Source organism: Tachyglossus aculeatus, unplaced genomic scaffold (genome assembly GCF_015852505.1).
Source record: "Tachyglossus aculeatus isolate mTacAcu1 unplaced genomic scaffold, mTacAcu1.pri scaffold_78_arrow_ctg1, whole genome shotgun sequence".
Taxonomy (NCBI): Eukaryota; Metazoa; Chordata; class Mammalia; order Monotremata; family Tachyglossidae; genus Tachyglossus; species Tachyglossus aculeatus.
This window is the reverse complement of record NW_024045093.1, coordinates 173,305-183,490: the sequence shown is the minus strand read 5'-3', so window position 1 is coordinate 183,490 and position 10,186 is coordinate 173,305. Positions and strand designations below refer to the sequence as shown.

Here is a 10,186-nt window from a genome sequence, read left to right as displayed (position 1 = left end):
CGTCGGCTGCCCCCGGACGGCCCCGACAGCCGGCAGACACCGGTCACCCGCCGACGGCCCGATAACCTTTGCAGTGACATGTTGTAACAAATCCCAACAGTGGTAATGGAAATGGACTGGATATTCTAACTTGTTTATATTACAGTGTCAACCAGTGTAGGTATTAAAACTCTCGGGAGAGTACAGTAGAATCCCTGCCTTCAAGGAGAGTGCAGTCTACTTCTAATCCAACAGGAGTGTGTTTCTGCCAACTTGTACTTCCCAAGCGCTTAGTACAGTGCTCTGCACACAGTACGCGCTCAATAAATACGATTGAATTGAAATACAAAATGAAAGCCAGATCCCGCAGCTAATTCTCAGAGGAATTTTGCAGGACACCGGGGAAAGAATGGTACTGTCAGCTGGAACTCTGAAAACGTGTGTGGGGGTCCTTACAGGGGAGCTGGCCCGCTGGGCATGAAACATCACCTGGTGGGATGCCGGCATCCAGACTCAGTTAGCACTGTTACTATATCTCACCACCCAAATGGAAAAAGTAAGCCGAGCACAGTGGCCCCCCAGCCTGGCTCGTCTGTATCCAGCCTTTGTTGTATGGTCGGCCATTCAGGTACTATTCGGCAGGTGCACCACCCATTACTGTAAACTGCGGGTATGCCACCCGGTGGGCAACCCGCCACTGTGAGCCACAGCCCTAGGGGGATTAGGGATTGTGCAGGATGGCAAGCGGGTGGTCCTCTGGGAGAGAAGTTGGGATGGTGGAATGAGTCCAGGAATCAGTGGGAGCCTTTTTCCCCTTCTGGATGTACCCAAGTAAAGAGGGACTGATTCTGCTCATATGACCCCAGGGAAAGTGAGAGCATACCGAACAGTTGGCTGATTTCCATCACCAGGGTGGAGGAGGCAGACTACTGGTATTTGGGTAATGGGAAATTATGTTGGATGTGCGGGGAACATATAAACATAACCATGATCACTTAATTATAATATTAATGCTGCCTGTGCTAATTAAATGCTTGTTTGTAGTGATATGTCTTTAGTAAGGTTGAGCGTTGTTAATCATATCGACCTGTCCAGATGGGAGCGGCATGGACAGCATACCCTCCTCTGGGACGTTCCAACGGATCTAGTGGATTCAGTAGCTTGGCCGGAGCAAGTGGAGGAGGCCACAAAAGTGCTACGACAAACCCTGGCAGATGCACAACAAAATTCGAATCGCACCGCACTCCACCTAACCAAAGCCGGAATTCAGATAGAAACACTGAACCAAAAGATGGTGACATACTGCGGGTGGGTCTCATGGCTGTGGAGCTGCGGGAGTGTAGGAGCGGGATATTGGTCCCAGTGGATCGTGCTAGGGTGCATCGTGCTCTGTGCAGCTTTGGTTCTAGGATGTTGTTACTTGCGCAGGCCCTCCACCAAAACTATCGTGGTCCCCATCTCCAGATTGCTTTAGGCGCAAGTGGAGGTGAAGGGGTGGAGTGTGGGAAGACTGCCCTATCTGTGAATTCACCCCCTCCCTCCGCCTGAACAACCCACAGCAAGGACACAGAACTGCTACACTACAAGGTTGCGGAACTGTCCCAAAAAGATATACATCCTGGGAATATGGGGAGACCCTGGGCTCTGATCTCTGATTTCACATCCTCGTGTCTCTCCGCACTTCAATCCATACTTCATGCTGCTGCCCGGATTGTCTTTGTCCAGAAACGCTCTGGGCATGTTACTCCCCTCCTCAGAAATCTCCAGTGACTACCAATCAATCTGCGCATCAGGCAGAAACTCCTCAACCTCGGCTTCAAGGCTCTCCATCACCTCGTCCCCTCCTACCTCACCTCCCTTCTCTCCTTCTACAGCCCACCCCGCACCCTCCGCTCCTCTGCCGCTAATCTCCTCACCGTGCCTCGTTCTCACCTGTCCCGCCATCGACCCCCGGCCCACGACATCCCCTGGGCCTGGAATGCCCTCCCTCTGCCCATCCGCCAAGCTAACTCTCTTCCTCCCCTCAAGGCCCTACTGAGAGCTCATCTCCTCCAGGAGGCCTTCCCAGACTGAGCCCCTTCCTTCCTCTCTCCCTCGTCCCCCTACCCATCCCCCTCATCTTACCTCCTTCCCTTCCCCACAGCACCTGTATATATGTATATATGTTTGTACATATTTATTACTCTATTTATTTATTCATTTATTTTACTTGTACATATCTATTCTATTTATTTTATTTTGTTAGTATGTTTGGTTTTGTTCTCTGTCTCCCCCTTTTAGACTGTGAGCCCACTGTTGGTTAGGGACGGTCTCTATATGTTGTCAACTTGTACTTCCCATGCGCTGAGTACAGTGCTCTGCACATAGTAAGCGCTCAATAAATACGATTGATTGATTGATTGATTGATTTAAGGATGCCACTATTGAGATTTTTACTGGGCTACATAAGTGTGACTAACAATTCCTTCCACACTGTGGGCATATAAAGATGCTCCCTTCCCCCTTTTTGGATATTTGATAAGTGCTTACTATGAGTCAGGCACTGTTCTTAGCACTGGGGTAGATACAAGATGGTCAGGTTGGAGACAGTCCGTGTTCTAAATGGGACCCACAGCTTCAATTCCCATTTTACAGGAGAGGTAACTGAGGCACAGAGGAGTCAAGTAACTTGCCCAAGGTCACGCAACAGACAAGTAGCAGAGCTCGGATTAGAAAACAGTTCTTCTGACTCCCTGGCCCTTTGCTACACCATTGCATTTGTCATTCCCAGTTTTAACCAGTGAATCAATGCCGTATATGGAGCACTTACTATGTGCAAAGCACTGAATTAAACACTTAAATAATAATAGCAATTGTGGCATTTGTTGAGCATTTACTATGTGCCAAACACTGTTCTAAGCACTGGCATAGATACAAGGTAATCAGGTTGCCCGACGAGGGGCTCACAGTCTTAATCCCCATTTTACAGATGAGGTAATTGAGGCACAGAGAAGTTAAGTGGCTTGCCCAAGATCACACAGCAGACAAGTGGCATAGCCCGGATTAGAACACACATCCTCTGACTCCCAAGTCCATTCTCTTTCCATTAAGCCACGCTGCCGGGAAAGTACAACATAATAGACTTCGTAGAAATGATGTTGGAACACAAGGACTTTATTTGTAACTGCTGAATGCCAGGCTGATCTGTCAGCTTCTGCTGTCTCTCCGATGATAGACACTATGCCACATCATTTGGGGTTTTGTTTCACTTGATCTTGAAAGCATTTCTGCTTCTGACCAATCAATTAATTGATTCTATTGCCCACCCTGCTTATGGTTACCTTATTTCAGCTCACCCAAGAGCAGCTGTTTGGGTTTCTTGGGTCATCCATTTTCCTACAACGCCCCACCAAGTGAAACAAACAAAGGGACCAGAGTCGCTTTGGCCAATCAATCACTTAGTGGCATTTATCGAGCGTTTACATAAAGAAGAATGTAGTAAGTGCTTGGGAGAGTGTGATACTTTGATGCCGATGGATTGCCAGTTTTCCAAGGCCACGTTATTTGTGACCCTCTCTAGTCATTGCATTCTAAGTATTGTTTATAGGCAGGGTTTTTGGAACTTCTCTAGAAGTCAGATGTGGCATCTGTTCGTTATGGTATTTGTTAAGCATGTACTATGTGTCTAATGCTGTTCTAAGCATTGGGGTAGATAGACATTTATCAGATTAGACACAGTCTCTGTCCCACATGGGATTCACAGCCAAAGTACTTGGGAGAACAGGCATTGAATACCTATTTATAGTTGAGGGAACTGACGCACAGAAAAGTTAAGTGCTTTGACCAAGGTCACACAACAAGCAAGGGGCAGGGGTGGGATTAGAGCTCAGATCCTTTGATTCCCAGCCCCATGGTTTTTCCAGTAGACCATGCGGTTTCTCTCTCTTGTGCAATATAATTACTCCATTATAATTGCTCCATCTATCTTCAGATTCATTTGGATCTGGATGTCATGTAGGCTGCCACTCTCTAAAAGGAAGCCTTAATGGTCTTGATTCTGTTTTCTACTTCTTTTTCTATTTTTGCATCATTTAAGGATGTGAAGAATTGAGGGTAGGTATTTAGGTCGGTGTCACTGTTGGATATTCTTTTTTGTGTATAGGGTGGTAAATAACCTTGATTTTCAAATTAATTGCTAGTCCACAGCAATTTGCTGACAGGTGGTTCCCTAGAGATGTGGTCCCTAGAAAGAGCTCAAGCCTGAGAATCAGAGGACCTGAGTTATAATCTTTGCCCTGCCATATGTCTGCTGTGTGACCTTAGGTAAGCCACTTAACTTCTCTATGCCTCAGTGACCTCATCTACAAATGTAATGTCTGTCTCCCCTTAAAGACTGTAAGGTCCTCATGGGCGGGGATCATGTATACCCATTCTGCTGTACTGTCATTTTCTAGGTTCTTCATTCAGTGTTCTGCACACAGTAAGCATTCAGTAAATACTATTGATTGATCTCAGAACCTTTTCCGACCCATTATTCAGTAGAGCTATAGGTAGAGAAGCAGAGTGTTTCAGTGGAAAGAGCACGGGCTTTGGAGTCAGAGGTCATGGGTTCAAATCCAGGCCCTGCCAATTGTCAGCTGTGTGACTTTGGGAAAGACACTTAACTTCTCTGAGCCTCAGTTCCCTCATCTGTAAAATGGGGATTAAAATTGTGAGTCCCACGTGGGACAACCTGATCACCTTGTATCTCTCCAGCGCTTAGAACAGTGCTTTGCACATAGTAAGTGCTTAACAAATGCCACACTATTATTGTTATTAAAGCACCCTCTCAGGATCGCATCTGGGGAATTTCCAGTACTCTACCAATCTCGACTATGGGACGGAGAGTCAAACAGAGGCCTACCCATTCCATTCCTAGCTTGGGCAGTGGCTAGGAGTGGAAAGCAATCTGCTACATATCAAAACTCACCTGTGTTGGGAAGCAGCGGCATGGGAGAGAGTTGAGAGTGGAGAATCATTTACTGAGAGGAAGATGCAATGGTAGACCACTTCTGTATTTTTACCAAGAAAGCTCTCTGGATATGTTACCAGAACGATTGCAGATGGAGGTGGGGCAATCTGGGAGAGAGGTGTCCATGGAGTCTCTTTGGGTTGGAGACAACTCAACATCCACAAGACAATAGGGTAAAACCACCCCCAAATTAAAAAGAATCTCTCATTGAATTACAATGTATGCTACCAGTGGGCAGGGAAGGCATGGCTTCTTTACATTTTCCAATTCCAAACACTTAGTACAATGAACTGCGTTTAGTGGAGTGCACTCAGTTGGTGTTCAATGAATACTTTGTCAGAGTAGTTCTCGCAGTGTCCATTATTATTGTTATTAAGTGCTTACTACAAGACAGCTATTGTAGTAAGTGCTGGGGTAGACACAAGCTAATCAGCTAGGACATGGTCCCTGTATCACATGGAGTTCACAGCCTAAGTAGGAGGGAGAAGAGATATTTCACCCCCAATTTACAGATGAGGCAACAGAGACTTTAAGTGATTTGCTCAAGGTCACACAACAAACCACTGGCAGAGCCGCGATTAGAATCCACTTCCTCTGATTTCCAGGCCTATGCTCTTTCCTTTAGACCAGGCTCCCCCTCATCGTTTAGTGACACTCCTTCCCTTTATTCTCTATGCTTGCATTAGGAAAGGCTATACATGAACGACAGGTAATCAGGGGATGGTGGTAAAACAGCATCTAAAACTAGAAGATATCCAAATGATCAAAGAAATGATGTTCATTTGGCCTCTGACCTAAAATCGATAAAAATAATCGACCAAGTTTCCCTTGATCAGTACAGTGTGTGTTCTCCAAAATAGCGGGTAAGAACATTCTGCAGCTGATTTCCTCATTTATATTAATGACACTTTTCCTAAGTTGCCACTTATTCAAGGGCAAAAGTCACTGTTTTGCTCAGTGACTTTCTAATGGCATTTATCATCTCTGCATTTCTCAATGTGTAGATGAAGGGATTTAGCATGGGGCTTATCATAGTATAAAATACTGCAACAGCCTTGTTAATGGATGAGGTAGTTGTGTGCTGCATATATTCAAAGATGCATGGAATAAAGAAGAAGATGACAACAGTGAAGTGGGAGGCACAGGTGAAGAGAGCTTTGAGTCTACCCACGGCACTGTGGGTCTTCAGGGAGTTCAAGATGAAGGCATAGAAAATCATCAACAGGATAAAGATCAACATGCACATGTCACTACTGTTAGCAGCAACCAGCACACTCAAGGTGTGAGTATCAGAGCAGACCAGTTTCAGCAAGGGGTATAAATCGCACATAAAGTTGTCGATGACATTGGGGCCACAGAATGGTAAATGTGCCATGAAGAGATTTTCAACTGTGGCATGAAGGAAGCCTCCGGCCCAGGCCAAGGCCACCAGTGAGCTACAGAGATGTCTGCTCATGATGGTCGTGTAGTGCAATGGCTTACATATCGCCACATAACGGTCATAGGCCATCACCGTGAGGAGAATGATTTCAGCCCCAGCAAAAAATATGCTCTCCAAAGACCTGGGTCATACAGCCTTTGAAGTAGATGATTTTCTTCTCAGTGAGGGAGTCAATGATCAGTTTAGGTGTGTTGACTGAGGAATAGCAGGCATCAATGAACGACAAGTGAGCCAGAAAGAAATACATGGAGGAGTCCAGAGTCTGACTGAAAGCTACGGTTACCACAATGATCAGGTTTCCAACCACGGTGACTATGTAGATGATTAAAAACAAAACAGAGATAATTTTCTTCATACTTGGGTCCTGTATGAGTCCCAGTAGAATGAATTCTGTCACATTGTTTTCATTCTCCATCAACTCGAGATAGGCACTCAGTACACAAGTGAGAGCTGCAGATTTGGTAAAGAGAACGATGATCCTTGTTAGGTTTGTCTTGAGATGATTAAAGGATGTTTCATAAAGGAGCTCAAAACACTTTCATTCATTAATTCATTCATTCAATAGAATTTATTGAGCGCTTACTGTGTGCAGAGCACTGAACTAAGCGCTTGGAAAGTACAATTCAGCAATGAATAGAGACAATCCCTGCCCACATAGGGATTACAGTCCAGAAGTGGGGAGACAGACGTCACAACAAGTAAACAGGCATCACTATAAATAAATAGAATTATAGAAATATACACATCAAAAGAAGTAAACAGGCATCAATATAAATAAATAGAATTATAAATGTACATATATACATATATATAGATAAGTGCTAAATCATGGGATTTAGAGTGGGAGCCCATCCATTTTTATCCTGCCTTCTTCTCTGAATCAAAGCAGTAGGGAGGGGATGCCTGGGTCTCTTTCCTACCAGAAACGTGCAATTTGGAGCTGAATGCTGATGGAAAATAACCCACTCCAGCTTCAAGCCTTGCTGTTCCTGCTAGGACTTGCTGATATCCTTCAACAACTAGACGGGGCAGCTAGGAAGCAACCAAAATCAGGGTCTTCCTGGACGAATTGTGAAATACAGTCAACGGGACAGCATACAGTAGCCTTCACATCAGCGTCCTTTCCATAGATAACAAACTTCCCAATTGTCTGTTCTCTTAACTGCCAGTTAATTAATGCCTTTATGGCTCCAGAAATGGACTCAAGACTAATATTTCCCAGATCTCTAAAAAGAGTCATAAAGATTTAGCTTGAGTTGCAAATCTAACACCAACCAGATAGGAAACCTGCATGACTTAATAATAATGATAATGATGGCAATAATAATAGTTATGTGCCACACACGGTGCTAAGCCCTGGCATAGATACAGGATAATTAGACAGGAAACAGTCTGTATTCCAGACGGGTCTCATAGTCTAAGGGGAAAGGAGAACAGCAGACATGAGAAGCAATGTGACCTATTGGATAGAACATGGGCTTTGGAGTTAGAAGGACCTAGGTTTTAATCCCAGTTCTGCCACTTGTCTCCTGAGTGACCTTGGGCAAGTCACTGCACTGCTTTGTGCCTCAGTTTCCTCATCTGTAAAATGGAGATTAAGAGCTGTGAGGCCCGGGTAGAACAAGAACTGTGTCCAACCGAATTAGCTTATTGATTGATTGATTGATTGATTAGCTTGCAAATACTCCAGCACTCAGTACAGTACTGGCACAGAGTAAGCATTTAGTAAATACCATAAAATACATAGCAAAGTCAGAATTAGAAAACAGCAAAGTCAGAATTAGAACACAGATCTCCTGACTCCCAGTCTCTTTCCATTAAGTCACATTGCTTCTCATTACTCTTCTCCTAGGGGTTCACTAAATCCCCCAACCCCAGGATGTGGGTAGAACCACTGAAACATGAAGGTGCTAGGTTCAAAACAACTCAAAGGAAATACTTCTTCATGCTGCAATTGGTGAGTACCTGGTGAACAAAGGAAGTTGTGCAGGCACAGAGTTTTGGGAGCTTTTAGAAGGATTTGAACTAATTTGTGGACAAGTCATTCAAAATTGGTTGCACTAGAGGGAAAGTTATGGTTATATGGGGAAAATAAATGAATGTTACAAAGTTCCTGAGCATTAGGATCTGATGAGGTAACTGAGGCATAGAGAAGCTACGTGGCTTGCCCAAAGTCATACAGCAGACAAGTGGTGGAGTGTTCTGACTCCCAGGCCCATGTTCTAGCCAATACACCATGACAGCAGTGGACAGGGAGAAAGGGTTCGTGAACCGGGGATTTCTAAGGAAGTGAGAGGAACCCTCCCAAAACCTCACACAGCCACTGAACACACACACAAACAGGGAAGCAAAGGGAGAGATAGTCATAAATGGAGTCACAGAAGGATTCATAAAGGTAAAAACAGAATCTCAGATGGCCAGAGATGGTGTCAGAGCCAAAGAGTCATAAAGTACCAGAATTCAAAGACACGGAGAGAAGTTCAGAAAGAACAGAGAAAACAGTATAAATACAATATATTTTACAAAGCTTTTGAAGTTTTGAAGACCAGTAAAGCTAAAAGTCCAGCAAAAGTTTTTATATTATCAATAATCTAGCTTTAGCTTCAGGTTCATAAATTCACTTTCTGAGGCTGATCGATTTCACCAGCATGAGGAAAAACCATCAGACAAGAAATTCTTAAAATCTTCCCTAGCCGGAGTCGCTCCAGGTACTGGTATTCTATGCAAGACTCTTTCACCTCTCCTCTCTCAGCTATGCATGTTTCATAAAGCTCTGTTATGAGTCCCCTCTGCATCTACGCCCATTCTCTCTTGGTGCTTACCCACTTTCATAGTTTCAGCTACCACCTCCATATGGAAAACTCCACAGAGCACATATGTATGTATCTGTAATCATATATTTATTTATATGTAATTATTCATATTAATATCCATCTCCCCCTCTAAACTGTGAGCTTATTGTGGGCAGGGACTATTTCTGCTTTTATATTGTACTCTCCCAAGTGATTAGTACTGTGCTTTGCACTCAGTAAGTGCTCAATAAATACAAGTGAATGAATGAATGAACTCCCAAATTGACTTCTTTAGCCCTACCCCTCATGCTTAACCTGCAGTCCCACATCTCTCTTGCCTCCAAGACATCTCAACTTGAACATCCCACTGGCCCCTTGATCACCATCATCATCAATGGCATTAACTGAGCGCTTACTATGCATCGAGTATTGTACTAAGGGCTTGGAAGAATACAATTCAACATTTGGCAGACATGTTCCCTGCCCACAGTGAGCTTACACACTAGAGGGGGAGACAGACATTAGTATAAATAAATAATTTATAATATATAATTTAAAGATATGTACAGAAGTGTCATGTCTTTATTTCCTGTTTTCCAGGTGCTAAGTACAGTCTTTACTCCCTGTGGGTACTCAGTAAATATTACTATCACTCCTTCTTCTCCCCTTTATCCTCCTCCCCTCTTCCTCCCCTCCTCCTATTACTATTACTAGAGAAGCAGCATGACTTAGTGGAAAACACATGGGCTTGGGAGTCAGAGGATGTAGGTTCTAATCCCGGCTCTGCTACTTATCAGCTGTGTGACTTTGAGCAAGTCACTTAACTTCTCTGGGTCTCAGTTACCTCATCTGTAAAATGGAGATTGAAACTGTGAGCCCCACGTGGGACAATCTGATTACCTTGTGTCTACCCCAGCACTCAGAACAGTGCTTGGCACATAGTAAGTGCTTAGGAAATCCCATTATTCTTATTATTATTATTAT

The 10,186-nt window shown here is 44.2% G+C and overlaps 1 pseudogene; it reads right to left on the bottom strand.

Moving 5' to 3' along the window:
* Window positions 1–1,245: 1,245 nt before the first annotated feature.
* Window positions 1,246–6,765, bottom strand: LOC119924019 (annotated as a pseudogene).
* Window positions 6,766–10,186: the final 3,421 nt, after the last annotated feature.